The sequence below is a fragment of the Melospiza melodia genome, chromosome 3 (assembly GCF_035770615.1).
Source record: "Melospiza melodia melodia isolate bMelMel2 chromosome 3, bMelMel2.pri, whole genome shotgun sequence".
NCBI classification, from domain to species: domain Eukaryota; kingdom Metazoa; phylum Chordata; class Aves; order Passeriformes; family Passerellidae; genus Melospiza; species Melospiza melodia.
Genome location: NC_086196.1, coordinates 45,607,742 through 45,630,500, shown reverse-complemented (window position 1 = coordinate 45,630,500; position 22,759 = coordinate 45,607,742). Strand labels below are relative to the sequence as shown.

General features: G+C 40.3%; 1 protein-coding gene across 1 annotated transcript in view; it reads left to right on the top strand.

Moving 5' to 3' along the window:
* The first annotated feature begins 1,343 nt into the window (after window positions 1-1,343).
* CHRM3 (cholinergic receptor muscarinic 3) overlaps window positions 1,344-22,759 on the top strand; it is a 273,783-nt gene continuing 252,367 nt past the window's right edge. The window contains exon 1 of the mRNA XM_063151574.1: window positions 1,344-1,428. The gene's annotated coding sequence lies outside the window, so the exon portion shown is untranslated. The remainder of the gene's footprint in view (window positions 1,429-22,759) is intronic.

Here is a 22,759-nt window from a genome sequence, read left to right as displayed (position 1 = left end):
AGGTCAACCCCAAGTTTCTAAAATTTTGTTCTGAGGGTAGTAGGTAATCTAAACAATATAATTTATAAGATTAACAGAGAATTGGTGCCCTCGAAAGGATACACTGCTGTTTTGTTTCTGTTCTCCAGAGCCCTACTTTGTAACTTTTCTCTTCCACCTAGCCAAGAAATACACAAACAGGCAAGCAGAACACACCCTGCTGCCCTATGCCATAGCAACTTGGCAGCCAGCAACGCTGCCCACAAAAACAACTGCTAAATGCTGAACTTCTTTTGTGTTGAAGGGGTTCAAGTTAAATTTATTAATATTTTATGACACAAGCAACATGGCAATGTGAAACACCTCAATTAGACACAGTAAGTTATCACATACTTCTACAAGATCTTTTAAAATGCAGATTTCTTACATTCTTCATGTTTTAATTGAGTATAAGCATATATTAATAAATTATTTGGCTTCCTATGAGTTTGTAGCATACCGTGATTAGCTGAGAGGGGAGAATATTTTAAGCAGACCTTTTGAAAAGTTGATAGTAATGAATAAATACCATATTAATATATATTACAGAGCTACATGAGGGTATATTATTTGATGTCTCATTAAGAGGCATATTTAATATGCAACAGAGAATGATTTACTCTCCACAAATGGACCACAATCTTCAAGCAATAGCTGCTCACACGTCTCAATTAAAACCAATAAAAATAGATTGGAAATTTGCGGGGGGAGGAGGAAAAAAAAAAAAAGGAGAGAAGAAACCATCGCAGACTGACGGAAGGCTTTCCCACCTAGCCTCGTCTGAGTCCTTGCTACTTCGCAGGTTGCTGGCAAGGGCGAGAGACGGCTTTGGCAGCCCCGTGCTTTTAACTCCGCGCACCCCGGGGCGGGGGCCGCGGGCACACTCGCTCTCTCCCGTCCCCGCCCGCCGGCTCTCCGCAGGCTCCCAGCAGCTGGGAGCGCCCGTCGGGCGGCCCGGCCTCGCACCCCGGCGGTGCCGCCGCGCCCGGCAGCGCTGCCCCGGGCCGGGGTCGGCGGCGGGGCGGGGCGGGCGCGGTGAGGTCACGGCAGCCGGGCCAATGAGCGCACGGAGCGGCGGCGATGGGGGGGGTCCCTCGTGCGGCGGCGGCGGCTGCCTGGGGAGGGCGGCGGCGGCGGGCGCGGGGCGAGCGGTCCCGGCGCGCCCCCGCCCCCGCTCGGGCCGGCACTGACGGGGCGGCGCCGCTGCCCGCCCAGCACAGGTGCGGCGGTGCCGGCGGTGTCCGCGGCGCGGGCGGCTGCGGAGCGCCCTCCTCCCGGCGGCGCCCGGCGGGGATGTTCCGGCCGCCGGGGGCGCGCCGCCCGTGGGAAGCGCGCTCCTAACGCCACCTGGGCGTCGCGCGGAGCGCTCGGCGCGGAGCGGGCGGTGTGGGGTCTCCGGGAGCCGGGCAGGTAGGACGGAGGAGAAATGCCGGTTCAGGCGGGTCTCAGGAGCTTTTTGTGTGTTTGCCCTCCCCAGCGTGCGCGGGTGTCAGCGGCGGGGAGCGGCGTGCGGCGCAGCCCGGGCCGGCAGCGCAGCCGGGCTCGCCGCGGGGAAAGTTGTGCGGACGGTCCCCGCTTCGAAGCGGCTGCGGAAACGCGGAACCCCCTGTCCAGCCGGGGCGAGGGGCTGTGGCTGTGGCAGCGGCGGCGGCCGCCGGAGGGCTCCGCGTGCCGCGGCGGGGCTGCTCCGCTCCCGGGGGGACCCGGCGGAGCCGCCGCTCCCGGGGCCGCTGCGCCCCTCGAGCGGTGCCGCCCGCCCGCCGTGCGCCCCGGCTCGGCGGGGTCGCGATCGCGGCTGCACGGCGCGGAATGCCGTCCTGTGGCGGCTCGCCCGCAGCCCGGAGCCGGGCTCGACGTGCCGCCGGGGGTCGGGCCGGTCCCGCTGGGGCGGCCGGGGGTGCGCGGCGGTGCTCGGCCTGCCCGCGCAGGTGGCTGATCCTCCCCGCGGTGTGCGGTGCCCGCTCCGCTCGGGAGCGAACGGGGCTCCTCGGGACTGCGCGCCGGAGCGCGGGCTGGTGTGCGGCTGGAGTTTGGGGAGGCAGCGCTGGGCAGGGGGTGCGCTGCCAGCGCACCCTCAGGAGTGTCTAAAGCAGAGCTCGAGTGTTTACTTAAAACCAGAACTAGCCATATTCCCTTCGCTGTGTAAATCTTTGGGCAGAGAAAACCAAATGGACTCGTGTGCAGGGCTATGGATCGGCTCGTATGGGTTTTCATACTGATTAAGTGCCTCCGGATTGTCTGAGATTACTTTGGAAAAACGCAAATCCCAGCTAATATCTGTGCTGACCATATATAGAAGTAGTCACAGACAGAAGTACTATAACTTCAATATTGCTGACACAGGTCGAGAAACTTTAAAAACAGCAAGCAAAATCTGGGATTTCTCCTGGGGATGTTTTTGTCCAAGAGATATATTTTCCAGTGTTTGCATCCTACATTGACTGAATTATTTCTACCTTTTGTTTGTTTGTTTACCTGCCTATATACCTCAAAGTTAGTAAATGATATATTGATTTGATTTTGTCTACCTCTTTTTAATCTAGCAGTGTTTGGTTTGCTTACTTGTGTTGGACCAGGACTGCAGTAGGGAATGCTGCTTTTTCTGGAATGGAAGCTGGTTTGATGGCTTTCGGAAACGTGCCTCAGCTTGGAAGCAAGCACACTGCTCATACAGCAGCAATTTTCCACAGCATGGAAGAAGTATTGTAGGGTTTTCTGATGTTGTGTGTTTTGTGTTCTCTTTAAAAAAAAAAAAAAAAACCAGATACATTGGGTTGTTTGTTTTTAAATAGCCCTGTTATTACCAGAAGCTTTTATGTGAACATTATTGTCCTGTAGAGCAATACGAAGACCAGTGCTGAATCTCATTCAAAGTGTTTTTATTTCAGTGTCATGTGCGTGTTAACAGGGTAACTCCAGCAACAGGGAACAAGAATCTGTTGACTTGAGCTGAAACACTGAAAACAATTCTCTTGGACTGTTTTGGATGTAGCAGTTTTTCTGGATTTTAGTAACAAAGAGATGAAATGTTCCAGGGGATAATCCAGTATGAAATTCATCTGACTTACTGGCACCTACAGGAAAATATGTTGCAAGTTTTCATCTTCTACCAGATACATATGCCAACAAAACCAGAAATTCAGTTTCGTACATTTTCACGTTTATTTCAAAAGAAATAGAACCTAACATTATTTATTACAGAAACTGTTGTGAGGTGTAAATTCCTCTCATTTTTGAGTAGATGAATAGTAACTTTCTGGAGGGAGCTGATTGCATATGTTATATCATACATCTGTATATTGTCAAGTGCAGTGCATTTTGCTTTCTGTTACTGGAAAAAAAAATCTTACTTCTAGCAATATAGTCTGCATCCAACAGCTTAATAAAGTAATTTTAGAGCAGCAGTCTCAGTGGTAGGTTTTCACAGTGAAAACCAACCATGACCATATGAAACATCATAAACACAGTGCTCAATGGTGCCTTAAATTACAGTTCTAGATATTAGTGTTAAGGAGTAAAGTGTGTTGGTTAATTTGTAAGCTGGTCTAAAAAATTGTCACACTTACTATGCTCTTCATTCTAACCTATAGTAGCTGCTCTAAAACTATCCAACCTTCCTTTATTGAAGTAGTATTTGCGTTTTAGTCTTCATGCCGTGAGTGTTTTCAGGGTCAAATCCTGAAATGCTAAAGAAAATCTTGTGATGACTAATGTGGAAATTTCTTCCCCATGAATACTACAGTGTTATGGTTCTTATGTTCATATCTTCCATTCTCCCTCAGCCTTCATTGTAGCAGACAGCCTAATTGTGTACTTTGTGCCGGCAATTACTGTGCTTACGCAGTGTTATGTGACTCAAAAAGGAAGGGGTGCAAAAGGTGCTTGACACCAGGAAAACATTTGAAGTGATCTGGATGACCTTAATTAATATTGTTCATTATCCTATTACGTCTTGTTTGCCATTAGGAGATGGTGTTCCGAGGAGGAGGCAAAGTATCTGTGCAATATCTGAGGGCAATGAAAGCTCTGCTCAGTGTATGTCAACCCATGGCTGCTTAGTCTAGTATGAAATATGATTGAAGGGTTTGCTAATACTAATGGTTTCTTTTGCTGTAATGGCAGATTCTTATTTAATGAAGATATAGAATTAATTTTTAAAATAAGGAGCAGTATCTATAGGATTATGTGGGGGATGATATGCAATGACATCTCGGTATCCTTATTGGTATTTAAGTACCATAGTTTGTGAATAGGTGACAGATGTTTGAATGGATCTCTAAGCTTGAAATAAAAAGAAGGAGCCTGGTAACGCCAAAAGTTGTCTGTTTCACATATCCATTCAACAATGTTGCTACTTTCTTTGTAACTTTCTGTGTCTTTTTCTATTGAAGAATATCAGTTCTACTGGGCTGCATGGTTGCTGTACATGTAAAACTGTCAGAGGTTCTGGGAGAGTGTCCATCACAAGCAAAAATTGTGCCTCCCAGTGCACCCCACAGTGTTGCAGCATATACCAGGCTATGTTCCTGATGGCGTTGGAGTGCAAAACACAAATAAATTTACTATAAGCTTCGTATGCCATGATTAGATTAAGACTTCATGCTAAGGAGTTATTTATGTCTTATTTTTGTTTTAAGAGAGGATAAGGCTGCAATATTTTCTATTTCTTGTGCCTTGGTTGAGTGCCAGCAGAATGCAACCTTGTCCATGTACTTCTGGCTAGGAGATTCAGTGAGGGCAAAGACAGAATCCACTCTTGGGAATATAAAATGTTGAAATTATTGACTGTAAAATAGGCGACGATGAGCGATTAATCCCCTTGCATATTCAAAGTATGTAGTCAGTTTCATGCTGGAGGCATCTGTTGGTGTAAAGGAGGGAAGGCTTAAGTGAGTTTCTTTATAAAATGTTTGCAAACTGAAGGCAGAGTCTTTTCTGTGGTTGGAAAATCTTTGGAAAAAAAAAGGCCAGTTATATTACAAATGATAAATAATTGGTTGCTGCAATGAAAGCTGGAGGTAGTTTCATACTTGTCTAAATTAATCCTGATGGAGATAGTTACAGAGAAATAATAGTACAGCTTCAGTATGGATTATCAGAAAATGTTTTCCTGGGTATTATTTGAAAATACAGATACTTGTCAATGCCATTACCTTTCCTTCTCTGTTTTCTATGCTTTCTTGGTTAAGATGGAGTAAACAAAACCTTTTTAATTTAAAACAATTTCCTGCAAGCAAATTCAAAGTTTTGTTCATTTAGCCCAGTGCAATACAGCATTTTAGCCACAGTATCAGAATTCTATGCACGCCAAATATCTGATAAATTGTCTATTCTCTGTCGTGTGCATTAGGCCCAGTCTTGGTCTCCAGGAGGTTGTGGCTGCTCTGCTAGTTTGTGGAGAGTTCTTGTCGGGGTAGGGAATGTGACTGGGGGCTTCCAAGATTGTTGAGTTACGTTCAACAAGTTGATGGACTTTTGCTCTATGATGATACATATTTCTCTATTTTTCCTTTTCCTCTCTGGATAGGAAGGCTGTGCGATGATGATGTGTAAGGTTAACCTCTCATCTTATTTGAATGATACTCTGTCCTTCTTCATTCCCATGGGAAGAAGATTAATTATGGCCTACAAAGCTTTGTAATAAAAAGAGTCAAAAGTTTACCTCTTCCAGATAAGTTCATAGATGACTGAGAAATTTGGAAGGAAGAGATTTAAAAATATGTTTCAAGCTACTAGGACATGTCTCTGTATGTACATCGCTTCTCTTAAAGAAAACAATCTAATCTTGGTGCCAGGGGTTGGCCAAGGGGCTTTGTACAATATTGGTTACCTGCTGAGCTCTAGCTGTGTTTGTGTGTAGCATTTTGTCCATTACTACCTTATTTGACTGCATTAGGTGTACTGGAGCCAGATGCTGAGGACCTTTAAGGCTTCATGTGAAGTATGGAGGGACAACTTTTCAGGTGAAATGTATAAAGTTGAGACAACATACATTGTCCTGCAGGCTCATTATTCTTGTCTGTCCTTCTCATAAGCAGGAGAAGACCCTCCCAGCATCTAGGATTAATGGGTTTTAAGAAAGCCTCCCGACATTCCTGCATGAAGATATGAGGTATCAGCTGTAGCACCTAAAGGAAATAAGCCTGACAGTTTTGAAGGGGGAAAATGCTATCTATCATCCACAAGGATTTATAAAAAGCCTCCATTATTTCATTATGAAATAAGGAAATTTGAGTTTAGTAATTATGTGGGATTCTAATAGCGGGAAATACATTATTAAGGCTGTCAAATCATACATTAAGAAAAACCTCACTAAATACATACTGAAGAAGCGAAGTGTTCCATTTTCTTCTGCCTTGTACTACAGTCACGCACAGCCACACTATATCCTTTATAGGATTGAAATAACAACCAAGCCTTTAAAAAAACCTAAAACCTTAAATACTGTGCAGAAGGTCCTGGGCTACCACAAAACCAAATAATTTGGTGAGATAATTAGAGATAAGCAGTCTTGGTGTTGAAAATTAATTACCTCTTTTGGTTTCGTATGACCTGGAAAACACTTGTCTGCTTCCTGGCTGTTAATCAAGGATGAGAATAAGCAGGTCATTATCTTGGAGCAACATACTTTCATTCACCAAAAATGCCAAAGGAAGGTCCCTGCAAAACACTAAAAGAACAGTGTCAAATCTGCAGAGAAACGTATTCAATTTCCCTTCCTGACACTATTGTAGAGGAGCTTGTCCCACAGGGTTCCGTTATGACTGAAAGGAGACACATCCCTGTGGTCTTCTGGGAATTCCTGAAACACAGCAGAGGCTGAGTCTGTCTCGAGCTATTAAGGCAGCAATATTCATGCTGCATGTACTGAAGCATGAAATATCCATTATGCTTGCTTTTATAGCTGCAAGCTCTATAATGGTCACCTATGCAAAATCTTATTGCCTTTTTGTTTTTTTTCTTTTGGGGGCCAGAAGCCTTTTAGCACTTCCCCATGTCTTTCTAGGAAAAATTAATAGTGCTAATTGCCACTTCTTTTATCATTAATTTCTGAATCAACACGAAGTATTGCTATAGCAACAAATCCTTTTGAACTTCACCGCAGACAATTGGTAAGAGAACTCAATCTCAATATGTAATAAGCACAATTGTAAGAACTATTGGAAGGATTAAGGAACTTTCTTTTTAAAAAGAAGGGGAGTAATGCAAATACTCAAAACTGTCATGAAAGAACAGAACTTGAAAATTTTCAGCATTCTCTTCTTATTAATCATCTCCAGTTGCTGTACAAAACTGCATAGTTGCTTTGAACAAAGTATATTACAGCACACTGTGTCTCCTCAGAGAAAAAAATGCATCACACTCTGGAATACTCCAGAGATTTTTATCTCTGATAATAATGATTTGACATAAATTGCTGCATCTTCTCTCAAAGTATGGTTGTTCTTCAGCCCTGACAATGCATGTGCAGGAAAACCCTAAGTACGTTTCAGATTTAGCTGGACAGCAAATAATCCAAATTTATAAAGTCAGAATTAGATGGTAGTTTATCTTTGCCTTTTCACCAGCTGAAGCATTTTTTCATCAGAGTGGATTGCTATTTGCATTTTACCTTGTCATCTCTCTTGATAACAGGCACACGAGGGAGGTTGCACATTATATGCACACACAAAAATCAGGAGGCATAAGGGGTGTGGAAGTGAGAAATTCCTGAGGAACACTGGTAAAAAAGGGAAAGGTCTAGCACTGAAAGTCTATGATTGATGTTATTACCTGTGATAGATTTTGAGGCAGTGAAAGCTTGTAAATCTTTAGGGGGAGCTATGCTTCCAAGGATGCTGATTGCATTGAAAAAAGGTTGTGTGAGAAGAAGGTATAAGGACAGGTGAAGGGTAAGAATGATAAAACCAGAAATTAAGGAAATGAAGAGTGTAATCAAAGGAGGGGCAGTGCTTGTAAGAGGGAAGTCTGAAGGGTGTCTGTGACTGGGAGCCTGTGACTCTTGCATACACACAGAGGACTGATAAAAGAAAGAGGAACAGTGAAAGACCCAGAAAAAATGGAACAATGTGACCCTGGGTGCTGAGGGGAGAATGTTCCTGTGGTAGACATCCTGGAAAGGACATGGTTGTTTTCTGGGGAGTAAGGGTTGTTTTGTGGATTCTTCTTTCACCTCATGAAGTGGGTGGGTTCATAATGGTGCTTTGCTACCAAGGCTGCTTCTTCTGTGTATTATCAAAGTATTTCTCTTTACTAGCAGTGCCCCCACCAACCAGCAGACCATCTGTGGTTACCCTGGCCAGACTGTTTGCTTTGCAGACAATAACTGGGAGGAAATAAATACTGAAAATGCAATGGCATGCAAGGCCACACCTCTGCAACTTTCTCTTGTCACAACACCTCTTCTTGGAGAACCCTTCAGAGCCCTCTCCAATAGTGTCAAAGTTAGCATTTTCAAGCCAAGTTTTAAATGTAAGTTGTTCAAGTTGTATCTCTTGGTTCTTCCTTTTATTAGCATAGTGGTGTGGCTTTGTTCACTAGGAAATCTTAAAGAAAATTCTGAAATAAAGGTTAAAAGAGCATTACAAAACACAGCAGTGAAGACATTCTGAGTGTCTTACTTCCAGGATTCTTGGAAGACAAGTGATCCCTAGGCTATTTATTCATGTGAATATTGTTCTAAAATATCTCCTGCAGAAAGCATCTAGTAGCTCAGCATCTGGGGAAAGTCAGTTTAGCAGTGTCTCTTAAGAAGAGATGGATAAAAAGGGCTGGAGTCCTATATTAGGCTTGGACCTGCTGAGGTAAATTCAAGAAAAGTTAAATCTAGTTTGGAGGCTGGCAGGGGAGACTTCTGGATTTCAAATGTCTTTGTATTATTTTTCTGATCATTGTTTTGTATAAAACTGTCTTGAATTTTCTGTGGAAAGAGATGAAAGTCAGCCTTAAAACAAGAAAGGCAGATTTTCTCTGGAAGAGGCAAGAAATTGATCACTAGTGTCTGGATACAGTATTGAAAAAGCTGTCAAAGAATGACTTTAGAGCAAACACTGGTGAAAGATCTACATTAGAGCAAATATGTGTCAAAGAGAAACTTGTAGTTCTACAACTCAAGGAGTAAATGATTGTACTGTAGAAAATAGTTGCTAAAAATACTGCTATAGAATGCCAGGGGAACTCATATAAACAGAAAAGCAATGAGAATAATTTGTAGCTCCCATTTCTGGAAACTGCAGTTCAACAGCTACTTTTCCTGGTGTTCATTTGCAGTGTAATAAGGGGAAGTGTCAGCAAGTCTGAAGGCAGTGTCTGACTTTCCTGTTGATGGACAGTCATAGGGATGTGCCTTGGATTGTCAGGTTTTTCCTTTTCAGCCCTACATGCAGCTTTCACTGGAAAAACTTAAAGCCTACTGAGACTTTCAAATAAAAATATAAGTAACTGTTAGTTTTCCTCCTGTTCCATATCTCCATTCAAAAAAATTGGTTGTTTTGTGAAAGCAAGTATATGGAAGGTGAAGATGAACTGTACTTTTCAGAAGCAGCAGACGGTGTTTATACTGCTCACTACTGAGTCAGTAATTTTCTTTCTCACTCAGCTCAATGAAAGCTGTGTTTGTTTGCCAAAGGGAATGCTAAAGAGGCAAAAAAAAAAGGCAAGCAAGATTGAGAAAAGGTTTATTGGGTTAATGTGGCTGGATTTTGGTGGCGGGGGGATGCAGGGGCAGGCTCTTTGTGAAGCTGCTAGAAATTTCTCCTATGTCAGATGAAGCCAGTGTCAGGCAGCTCAAAGGTAGTCCCACTGCTGGCCGAGGCTGAGCCTGTCAGTGATGGTGGTGGCACCTCTGGGAGAACATATTCAAGAAGGGAAAATGTGACTGTGCAGGACGGCAACCCTGCAGATCCAGGCTTGGTGAAGAAGGAGAGGGAAGGCAGAGATTCTCCAGCAGCCCACGGTGAAGCAGCTGCCCCCTGCAGCTCCTGGAGATCCATGATGGAGCAGATATCCACCTGCAGCCCATGCAGGAGGCCTGTGGTGGATGCTCAGAGGAGATTCTGACTCTGTGCAGCTCGTGCTAGAGCAGGCTTCTGGCAGCATCTGTGGGCCCATGCTGGAGCAGGTTTTCTGTCACAAAAGCCTGGATCAGGTTTGCTTGTGACCTTGCAGGGGACAGCTGGAACCATTCATGAAGAAGTGCAGTTCTGTGGGACAGACTCAGCTTGTAGAAGTTGGTAAAGGACTGTCTTCTGTGAGAGGGAGTCCATGCTGGAACGGGGTAAGAGTGTGAGCAGTTCTTCCCCCTGAGGAAGGTGCATTACAGGTAATGTGTGATGAACTCTTGAGTTTCCCCTAATTAAGTGAGAAAAGTGTTTTTAAGATTTGGGTTTAATCTTCATTATCCTACTCCAATTCTGGGAGGGAAAATTTTACTACTTAGCATCAAAGTGGATTTTCTTTTGCCCATGGTGTCAGTCAGTGAGTGACCTCTCCCTGCCCTTACCTTAACCCTTGAGTCTTTGGCTGTATTTTCTGTTCAGTTTAGGAGGGGAGTAATAGAGCAGCTTTTTGGACATCTGGTGTCCAGCCAGGGTCAACGAAAGGTTTATAAATACAGCAGTAGGCTGAAGCTTTACATGCTGAAGCTTTTCAGGGCACTGAAATCTGCTGCTGCTATTATCTGCCAGGATCAGCTCTTGAATTATGGTTGTGGTAAAATCAAACTTTTAAATGCCTGAAATGGAAGAATGATGTTTATGTGACTCTTGTAGGCTAACAGCAGCAATAAGGAGAAAAAAGAAAAAAGATCTCAAGTTAACCTGAAATAAAATGGGACATAGAAAAGCTCATCTCAGCTAATTTCCTTCCTACAGTTTTGGTATATTTACACAATTTTAACTTGTTGTTATATTTGCAAGCTAAGAAAATGGAATTTCAAATATAATTATGATCAGGTATGTTGTTTCCAAGAAGAAAATATTGGAATTGAAACAATTTTAATGTACTGATTGCTTTTTAATGTTGCTAAATATCTAATACCTAGCAACCTGCTAGTATTAGCATGCAGAGGTCTTATCCTCGTTACATCTGCTGGAAACTTTCCATGGTACAGTGAGTCATGCAGGTGATCAGTATCCTTTTCTGTGTCAGATATGATCAACTTTTTTCATTTCATATGTTGTTGCTTGGTGGATTGGTTTGTTTCTAGGAATAATGCATCCCTTTTGCAACAGCTGTGCAATCTTGCTTCTGTTTCTCTTAAATTTTGTTGTTGTAGTGTTTTTATAGAAAGTAAGGAGAGCAAAGGTTCCTTTAAAAATAATTTATTTGTGTTATATATTAATTTTTGTAACAAGAACACTAGAATCCTGAGGACACTTGGGATGCAGTCTTTTGTGGCTGTGTCACTTGTATGACTCTGATTCTGCTTTCCAATTCCAGTTGGCATTTGGTGTTGCAATGTCATTAAGGAGATGGTTTCTGAATCTTAATGCTGAGCATACTGAAACACTGGATTTCCAGACTGGTCTTTTGAATTACTCTTTTTTTATTTTTAATTTTTTTTTTTTAAATTGACCATGTGTTTGGACATGCAGTTGTGTTTCTTTTTAGCCTGAGCAGGTATTTTCCATTATATATTTATTTTTAGTACTGTAAAAATAACATTTGATGGCCTTTCCCTTGGTTTTTCAACTGGTAATGCTGCTGCTCCTGACCTGAGAGTACCAAAATTCAAGTCTTCGTGGACTCATTGGTAAGCGACTTGAATCTACAATGTTAAATTATTAATTGTACTTTTGCATGGATCATGAAAAATTTTGCACCTAAGTCATGGCCAGTTGCAGGTTAACGTTGTCAGTTTAGGGAAAGTAAGATAATCACCATGCTGGTTTTGCAGGAGTACTAAAAAGGAACATTTCTGTAGGGCTTTTGAAAATTGTAATGATTAAGATGATAGGTTGTGCTTGGGCCTGAATTTGTTTACTAGAATACTGTCTTCCCTTTTACCCTCCTGTTTCTCTCTTTCTCCCCCTCTCCCAATTTTTAATGCCAAGTGCCCTGGATTATTAATGATTAAGAGCAATGAATAAATGCAGGAAAGATTGACTAGTCATGTTTGACTAGCTCATGCAGAAGGTTAAACTTAAGAGGTACAACGTAAAGAGGAAGCACTGTAGGAGCATTCTTACAATTGGCAGTTGTATGTATGCACCATCTGACTGTTTCCATCTTACTTAAAAATTTGGGGTGGCACCAAACACTGTTAAGCTAAAAGTTAGGTTTTCTTTCTGTTTTGGATTTGGACAAATTGAGGTTTCACTTTAGCCGATATTTCATTTTCTTTTACTTTCTTTATTTTTTAAACTTAGAGAAGGAAAAGTGTCGGGCTCTTTTCTGCTCAGTTCTACTTGTGTATTTCTCTGTAAATTTTTTTAAGTTTTCCATTTTTTCTACCAAAGATATAACTCTCTCTTAGTTAAATTGGAACAGAAATGTGAATGTTAGAAGTGTGTGGCCAGTTGGTCTTGTTTTAGCTCATGATGTGCTTGGAGTGTACGTGTGCAAAATATACTTCAAGGCCTGTCCTAATCAACTTAAGAAAAATAAATTGAAATAAATATCCCAAAACTATTTGCAGCTGTTAAATTATATTAATTTAAATGAGATTAAAGCTATAATATGTGTAGCTATTTTCATATGAAGATAAGCTTAAGCAATATTCTTCCACTGATCCTAGTTCAGAGTAAGAACCAGACCAGAACCTTTCATTTGAGGATTATAACTTCCCTTTTCAATTTCTGTTCTTGTCTTTTTTTTTCCTTCTGTTTGTTAGCTGTCTGTAATTTTTTGAAATATTCTTGTTTATATGTTGTTTGCAAGTTTGTTTCTGATGCAGTGATCCATATAACTATATATTAAGACTAGTGAGAGTCATGGAACTGGAATAAACATTCTAAATAGGTAATTAAGCACAAAGAATAAGAATAGAGGTTTTTATTCATAAAACCTTTGGTAGGAAGTTTTGGTTTTGTGTGTGCTTGTTAATAGATGTCAACTGTGGGAAAAACATGAAGCATTGGAGAAACTTGGGTGAAATGTCACACATGAAATAGAACTGAGGTTCTGTGGAAGGAATCTTTTGTATTGTGCATGTGAAGGTATGAAAGTCATATTCTGAATCAGCCTGTAAGAGTAAGAGATCCTTGATACAGAATAGCTGTATTAGTAGTAGAATTAATGATGAATTTGTTTTGTTTTGGCATTTTATCATTCCAGCAATGTTTGGACAGAACTGAGAGAGCTGACTGAGAGCTGAGTAATACGTAGAACAAAAAGATGAGCAGCTAGTGACTCTTATCAGTAGGCTCTTGAAAACAGCTTGGGGTTTCAATGATATTAATAGGTTATTTGACTGCATTATTTAGTAACAAGCCTTTACCTTCCATCCGAATTCTTACTGGATTTAGCGAAATGTTATGTCCGCTGGAATATTGTGTAAATAGGTGGAAGTGGCTTCAGCAGAAATGTAGTGCAGAATTCTTTAAAATTACTATCTTAAAGTTCTGTTCAAAATACTTATTGAGTGTTTGCTACCATCTGAACGTTACCTAAATTGATGATCATATAAAGCTAACAAAAATTTCAGATATGGGCAGAGAAAAGGTGATTGAGATAAGGAATTTATGTTCCTGAGTCTATACTGTCACGACAAGATGACAGACAATACAAAATTGAATGTCCACAGTCTGTTTGACTGAAAGGCTGGTTTTACTTCTGTAACTGTAAATATCATGTGCAAGCAGCCATAGAAATATATTGTGACATTTTATCCTGAGGAGCTTAATTTAAAAAAATGTGTGCTAACACCAGAGTGGTTATGAATTAACCACGTCCTGTTAGCTCACAGTTACTGATATCAAATTTTAGCTCCTCTGAAATCATCTACAGAATACCAACTCTGTGCACTCAGCTTCTGCCCCCCCTGAGAATTCTAAATAACTACAGCTGAAGCTCTTTAGGCCTCTTGAGGGGGGCAAAAAAAGGCACGCTGTAAACAGACCTGTGTACCAGCTGCTTTGTTTTCCTTTTGCGCACCCTTGGTGTTATACACTTCTTGGTTCTTTCTGTATGTTTGTTGATCTTTCTGAGATGGAAGTCACTGAAAATGTCAGCTGAGTGTTGCAGTTCCCATACTGGAAAAGCTAGTGTGTGAGTAGCAAATTGTGGATTACCCTGTTTATATTTAAATGCTTTGACTACCAATCCTGTGTTTCAGGAGTTCCTTGAAATTGCTGTAATGAGAGTTGAGCTGAAATACTCTAAATTTTGAATGCTACAAAGTAACTTTATTACATAACAACTTCGATAAGAAATATGAAAGAAATAACTCTGGCCTGAGGAATTTGTTTACTCTTCTGACAAAGCCTGTAAAAATTACTTGACTAGCTACAGTCAAGGGAACTTGCCTGATTTTTTAGGCATGACCTGTGAATCTCTGCAGCTCCACAACAACTGTATTACTACCTCAGGAAACTTTTAAACTCTCTAGTTTACACAGCAGATGGACATGATGCTGTCTATTTTTCACTGAGTTAGTGCTATGGGATTTCCCCTTTGCTGTTCCTGTTAATCCTCTAGGTTTAGTTAATATTCAGAGAAAGGAGCTGAGGACAGTTCTCTTACTGCAGAGACAGGCTGGCCACCCAAGAGAGTTTAAAGTTTATAATGACTCTTGTCTTTGAGAAGGAGCTGGAAAAGTTCTGTCATTCATAGATCTGAAGTCCAGTGCTTTCAAACTTTGTCATTACCCTTATGCCTTAAATCCAGATATTTTAGTTTCCACAAGACATTGCAACTTGTCTGATAGTGAGGTTGTCTAGTAGTAATACCTGGGGGTAATGGCAGGCATGAGATGATGGGAAGTGATGTTGAAATAGTTCCCTAGCATGTATCCCTGACTTGGAAACGTGTAACATTCACAAAGGCACTTCTCAATGAGGGAGAAATATCGAGATTTGGCTCCCAGAAGTCTTTGTATATAATTTTAACATGACTCTATCATGGTAGGATGCAGCTGTATCCCAAAGTACTTGAGTTTGTAAACTGCTTGTTACTAATAAATCTTCAAGGATTTAATATTTTTGTCCCCTGAAAAGTGGAGCTGGTAATCTACTTCAACAAAAAACTCCCCTCCTCCCAAAAATCTGCTATAATTCTGTGGCCACTAATCCAATGGAACATTGACCTTGATGAGGATCATATGTTTGTGGTTTTGTTTTTTTCTGGATGTTTAGCTTGAGGAAGTAGTTTGGAAGTGTGTTTCCAGTTTCCCAGCCACCTGTTACAGCTTTCTTTCTTGAAACTGTTTGTTATTTCTGGGGCTGCTGTATATTTCTTGCTAAACTATAAGGCTGTAGTAGTCAAACATTTCCACAAGCTGGGCTGCTGAAAAACCCTCAGGTGACAAATGTAAGCCAGTGCTATGTGTCAGTATTGCAGGTGTGTTTCACCATTAATGTGAACTACAAACAGAACCATAAGCATGTCACAGGACAGAAGCAAACTGGGTATGCTGGAGAAAAAGGAGTGAGCACCACAAGGGTGGTTGTGGATTAAGGCATTTGGAAACTCTTTTACACGGAACTGGGTAGATTTATACAGCAGTGCTCTTCTGTCCTATTGCTTTTGCCAGAATTCCTCTGTATGCTCAGACAAATTGATTCCTCTTTTTTTTTAAACTTTATTATTATTATCATTATCTGTTTGAGTCTTCCCTTTGTAAAACATGTTCCTCAGCTGCAGCTCACCCCTCCACCAGAAGCACAGTAGTCTGGCAAGCCAGCAGCAGGGGTGAGGACATGGGCAGCAGTTGTCAGACTGTCATAGTACATTAATTTTACCTGGATTATACTTTGGACCATGATTAATACAGGTCATTGCTGCCTGGTCACATTGTAGATCATGCTGAAAATTATACAATGACAAGTACAGTTCCTCTGAGTCATTTTGACTCCATGGCTTAAATAATCATGGTTGAAACGCGGTAAGGAAATTGTTTATGTTCAAAATGTTTCCAAGAATCCTAATCACCTTTTGGGGTAAATGGAAGAGTTTCTGCTATGGGATTACTCTTAACTGTAGAAAGCAGTTAGGTTGAATACTGAAAAGGTAACAGAAAAGGTAGTTGTTTTCATTTCTGAGGAAGTAAAGCAGAAAAATTGTATTGGATTGGGTAGATTTGCTCTTTGTCACTAGGGCTGAGTGGGATATCTTTGCAGATCAAGGTATGAGTTGATCAGTCAAAAAATGTGTTCTTGGGAGAAAAGTTTGGATGAGGAATGCTTAGAAGCAGTCTAGCTCAATGCCTGCATACAATGATAAAATCCACCACTGGATAAGAAGGGGGAATCATTAGCTTAGGACAGATCATTCATTTGCCATACAAGTTAGCATCAGGTGCTTTGTTTTCAGGAGTTTTCCATATTTCCTCTTTTCCCAGAGACTTCCTCAAAAGGAAGTCATATGCCTCATAAAACTTACCTGGTTTGCATTGCTTATAGATCATGGTTATACTTTTGGTAACCAGCTGGCACATACCTGAACAAGAACTGCAGCCTTGCTGTCACATTCCTCTTTGGTTCTTAGCAAGCATCCCTCTTTCTGTCTTAATTGTAAATTGGATGTTTTCTTCCTCCATGTATTTCACATCACATGGTTATAGCTTCAACAGGAAGGTCCAATGCCTGTGTCTCAGGAAGGTGAGAGTTGCATGTGAGTGAACCTGGGGAATGGCTGCCCTGTAGTTGCATCCCCTGCTATCACTACACTGACCACTGAGCAGCCTTCCAAGAGCCAGGCGTTGTCTTGGGCTTTTCAAGTAATCACTGCTTTTTCTGGAAGCCATAAAAGGCAGAAATCTTGGTGCTGCCTCAGGAGTAGCTGGGCTGTCTGGGCAGCAAGAGCAGGAGCACAGCTGGGGCTGGCAGCCTCTGTGTGTACCTTGTTCCTGTTCATCATTCAAAGCCTTTGGAGAAAAGCCCTGCCAAGGAGGAAAGTGAAGTCTCAGCTGTGTCCTTGGGAAGTCAGAAATGAACACTGGAACCCATGGGTTCAGTTCTCAGCTGCCTCTGAGGATACTGTTTGGCTTGACTGATAGCTGTAAACTCTGTGCATGGGCTTTTCTTTCAGATATGTGTCTTTATTTACATGCCTTTTCCCTGCTGATTGAATGTAACATATTTATTTGACAGAAGATGATTCAGTTTGGTCTCTGTTTTGCCATTAAAAAAAATCTTGAAAAATAGTAATTTGGGTTGAAACCAATTGATTGCAAAATAGAATCTATTTGCTTTACAGTTTCACTTAAAGTACAAAAGATTTTATACTTCTGGGTTTCTTTTGTGGTTATATATAAAAAAGCCTGTGTGAAAGGATTAAAAGTTAAGTCATAAAGCAAAGCAAATTATTTGTTGACAACATTCACAGCAAAAAATATTTCAAAAGACCCAAACCAACAATGCAAACCCCTTTATGCATAATTGTGGTAGAGGTTATACTGTTGGAAGTTGTTTGCTGGCACCTTCTTTCAGGAGTAATGACTAAATACATGTGTGTATAAGCATAGTTCTGTAATCCCTACTTCTTGTTCATATTGCAGAAGCCTGGCAGGACCTTCCAGACATGATAGCTGCTCTTCAGTTTTCATTAAATTACATAGATGTAATATGTCTTTAGAAGCTCAAAATTCCCTGCTTGTCATCATGTACAGTTATGAGTGAGGTTTTTTTTCCCTCATAGCATAGGACCAGATAACTTGCAGTGATGAGCAAGTGGGAGTAGGAAGAAAAGAGCTCTGTTCACTGAGTCCTATATAATTATGTTTAAAATGATGAATGAGTCAAGGCTAAGTTATCCGGGCATCTATGCATTCTGAGAGGTTAGTATAGGTAATTGGATTTCTTAGATAATTTTTCTTATTCTTTTTATGTAAAGGTTTGCAAGAACTCAAAACTTGCATTCAATAATAACTTTCTATCACTAGGCAAAAAATTAACCTCAGAAAGCTCTTCCTGGTGTACTTCATTCTATACACAAAGTACTTGACTAATTTGGCCACAGAAGCTGTTCCATTCTCTCATGTACATATATTCTTCATTGCCTTGATATCTGAGGGAATTTTGTTCTTGGGTGGAAGTAAACAAAACTGTTCCGTCTGCTATTTTAAGCAACAAGTGGAAACTTTCATGGGTGAAACAAAGAGTTGAAATATAAACTTAGCTTTCAAGTTTAAGTTCAATTTTTGGGGTTAAGCTGCTTTTGTAAGACTTCACTGTACCTTCATTGCTTCTTACAGATGCATGGTTTTACAGGACTGCAAAACACTGTTAGCATTTCCCTGAGGTAGCAGGAGGGAGAAGAGACTTGTCTGAGAAGACAAGCTCCTCTCTTCTCCAAGACTGAGGAGCTGGAGACCTTCACTCATCCATTTGAAGTCTCTGTTGGCTTTTTTAGTGGGAATCATCTAATGAATAAAGCATTTACCTAAAATCTCTGACTGTCTGCTGTTTTTTTCCTCATCTTCACCTATTTTTTGGTCTTTTCTAAGTGCTTTGTACATTGAGTCTAAAAAAACTCTGGTCTTGCCAAAAGCGCTCTTTAGGTGCTATAAAAAACCAGTTTTGTTTATATCCTCAGAGTTTTGCAGGATCTTCCCACTGTCAAGATAGAAGTTGTACTGATGTGCCTCTTCTGAATTCCTGTTTTTGATTTGAATTTAAGCTGAGGGTGCTTGCAATTGGATGTCATGTTTAGTATGCTGCTCTGCTGTAGAGATAATAGCCAAATAGAGATACTTATCCATGGTATGAGAGTCATAAAATAATCATACAAAGTTCGTAATGATCCCAATTTGTCACTTTGGATGCTGAATAGCCTTTCTGGGGTGCCAGTGTAGATCTGTAAGAAATAAGCTGAATATAATTTTGATCATCAGATGACTAATTGAGATGAATGATGCTGGAATTGATACAAATGTTGTGCCCAGTCCTTTCCCAGAAACATACTTGAGGGAGATGTGTGCTGAATTCTTTCTCTGTAAGAGCCAAAATAAATTAATCAAGTCATCTCTATAGAAAAAAGGCCCAATTTGGTTTAGTATGTTGGATTCAATTTTTTTTCTTGATATTAATGTTAAAAACCTTAAGAGGAAAAGCTAGTAGCTGTTACTGTGCAGCCATATTAGCATTGTTTGTGCAGTTTCAATTGCTTGCATCTTTCAGGTTTACAGCATTTATGTAAAAGGTGAAATAGAATGTTGTGGTGTTTGTGGTCTGTTGTGTTTTCGTGCGTAGCATCATTTTACTCAGTCTGAGAGAAGTGTTTATCTTTTCTAAGATCATATTTTTACTGTGCAGCTTTGAACTCAGAAAGCATGATGGACTGAAGAGCAAGAATACCTAGAATAAAGTTCAGTTTATTTTGAGCCTAGGGCTATAGAACCAGTACTAGGGAGCCTGAATAAAAACATTCAGCTTTTGATGACACTTCCACTTTAACATGGTTTGAATTTTCTGTCATGGACCTTTTCTCTTTAATTTTCCCATTTCTTAAAATTCTTGGAAAAGTGAAAACTTGCACTAGGTGAGCTAAGGATTTATTGGCTCGAATTCTTTTGTGTTGCATAGCTGGATTAAACAATGTATGTTTTTATTTTTAGCAGAACTCATTTTGAGTTGGAACAAGTAGGAAATAAGGTGTCATGTGAGCAATATACTTATTCTGCTGAAGGTGTATCAACAGATACTGTCAAATATTATGTTTTATTAGCCCATTCTGATATGTACTTGTGAAATTACTGATACCATTATAATTGCAATAAGGTTTTTCTGTGAAATATGGCTCAGATATGGAACCATCATATTACCTCATTCTAGTTTCCAAACCGGAATAAGTGTTAACTATAATCATAATTGTGCTAGTCTGGGAATACCCATGGATGTTGAGGAGATGAAATGGTAGCATGCAGGAGAGACGCTGTTGTTGTGGGAATGGTTGAAGCACAAAGCTTTTTGCTACAGCTGGGCTTTTGAAATCTACAAGGATGATCACACTTGCTCCTGAAGCATAGCAGCCTGAAGCCACACACAGGACATGTAAACCTCTCACAAATGCCATGTGCCAGTCAGGAAGGGTGAGGATGCATTTAAACAGCAGGCATGATACAGTTTCCTAAATTGAAATTTTGTTGCTAGGTCAAGTTTAAGGCTTATCTCTATGAAGGTCATCAGATATCTGGTTACAAATGAACAAAGATTTGGTTTTGAAAGTATAACTGAAAAGTTTCCACCTCTGTGATGGTTCTCACTAAGAGGCTTTTGGGTTTTTATTGCAGTACTGACACCCATAATCATAGCTTCAATAAAGAGAGCATTTCATGTGCACTGCTTGGTGCTCTTCCCCTGAAATATCTACCTAATGCAAAATGTGGGTGTTTTTGTTCTCCTGCCAAAGCTTTTGTCTATGACATGAGAATTTGTCACACCTTTTTGCATGCTGTGAAGTATCTAGCTTGTTTATTTTGTATGATGGTTTGCATAATTATACTTCACCAATATAGGAATTTGTTAAACATTGTGAAATGCTATGAAAGCACTCAAGCTTTCCTAAATGTCTTTAAAAAGTGCTAGTTTAAAACTGTAATTCACAGGTGAGATATTGTAAACTCAATGAGATACTTCTTTCCAATTTATGTATGCTGTTATCCTTAGGACTAGATGAAACTGTTCTCCCATGTGTGGTATCATTTGTTAATACATGTTAGAAAAGAGCTGGAGACTTTGCTTCAGCATTTCCCTACTCATATATATCTCTCTTGTTTTGTTGCTATATATTAGTATTGATAGCTGGTTTTGCTAAAAAATATTTTTTTACTTGACATGAGTACCACTGTTTTTCTGTCTTGGCTAAAGTAGACTCTTTTTATCTATTCTACTGAAAGCATAAGTAAAGGTTACAACACCATGTAGCAATATTCAATGTATGCATCTTGAACTGTTTGTGTACCTTGCTCTTAATTTCCAGTGTTTTTCCTTGAAAAATTGCTTAATTTCAAACTCCATATTTCCTTTAAAATAAATACCCATGTACACAAATAGTGAACATAATTTTTGAGAAATAAAATACAGTAAATTGAGAGGACAGGTGGGGTTTATTTATTTTCAGTTAGAAAAATAAATCTGATTTTTTTTTAGCTTATACTTTTATGTTGTTGGTTTAATTTCATGCGAAATAATAAATGCTGCTTCCAGATATTCATGGGAAAACTTGAAAACTACTGATTGAAATCTAAGCCTCCAACTAAGACTATGGCAAACATCTAGAACTACCGCCAAAGGTGGTTTTATGTTTTGTTCATTTGAAATTATGTTGATATTTAGTGTTCATAGAAGTAATTTTAAAGTGGTACTTTCAGTTTATGGATGATCTATAAAGATACATTTAGGAGATGTTTGATGTGATGCTTAGAAGGCAAAGGAGGTATTTGCTGGTTTTCCTTGGTTTCTTTTAGTTCTTCTAATTCTGTTTATGGTCTAATGTAAATTTAATGAATTTTCTTGGTCTGAAATATCTCTTGGAATAAATGAAATTTACAACTCATTCTGATATTTTGTAGAGAAAGGAATAGGCATGTTTACTCAGGAAACATGAAAATAAATGAGGGCAATTTAATTGAGACTGACATTTTAATCTGTCTGGGTAACTGTGGTATATCACGAGGGCTGCTGCACTGTCTCATGTAGTGGCTTTTATCTGTATAAATCATGGAAGTTGTTAATGTGTTGTACCAGCCAGTTGTGTCCTGGCTTGTTTAGAAATTAAAGCTGACCCAAAGCAAAATGTATCTGCTATTTTCTAAAAACTTCTCATTTTGGAAAAGTTAGTTCTTCTTCATTTGTTTTTTTTAAATTCATCTTGGAAGTGAAGCGAACTTTGATCTGTTCAATTAAGCCGCATTGTGTTTATGAAGAGTACCTAGAGCCCAACTTTACTGCAAAGTTTGACAGTCAAGTGGCTTGACTGTCAGACTTTCAGTTTGGCAGGATGCAGACCTCCCCTTTCAGTGTATTTTTATTTTACTGTTCCTTTGAATAATTCTGCTTTATTCTAGTGTTTTTAGTCTCTAGAGAGACTATGCAACAGAAGAAATGAGCACCTAAAGTGCAGCTCACAATTCAGGAATTTCTGGCTAAAGAAATTGATACCTTGCTTGTTAAGTGATAGTTAAAAATGTCTTGGTGCTCTAATATTTCTATCACAATACAATGAAAAGTGAAATACTGTGTGGAAGGCTGTGCTAAGTGATTTGGGAAAGGGAGGGATAAAAATTTAATGTTGCTTGCAGTGAATGAATGCAGCCTGGAAAAAAAAAATAGAAGCACTAGGGAGCTTTCTCTGTGTTGGCCTTTCTCTGTGTATTGGAGAGCTTTTCTTCCCTTGACTCCTGCAGACATTCTAAAGCTTTAGGTGGCCCAGTCTCCTCAGAGATTCTTGACTGCCCTGGTGAAGGCTTAAAAAGAGCTGGCTGGGGCTGGTGCTGGGAAGTCAGCCCAGGCTGTGCAGCCAAGAAAGGAAGGAAGGTCACACAGAGGGAAAACATGTGAAGAGTCTGAGGACCCATTCACCTGCTAGAGAAAGATGATGTAAGATCATACTTCTGGAACTGCACACAATGTTGAAAGTTATT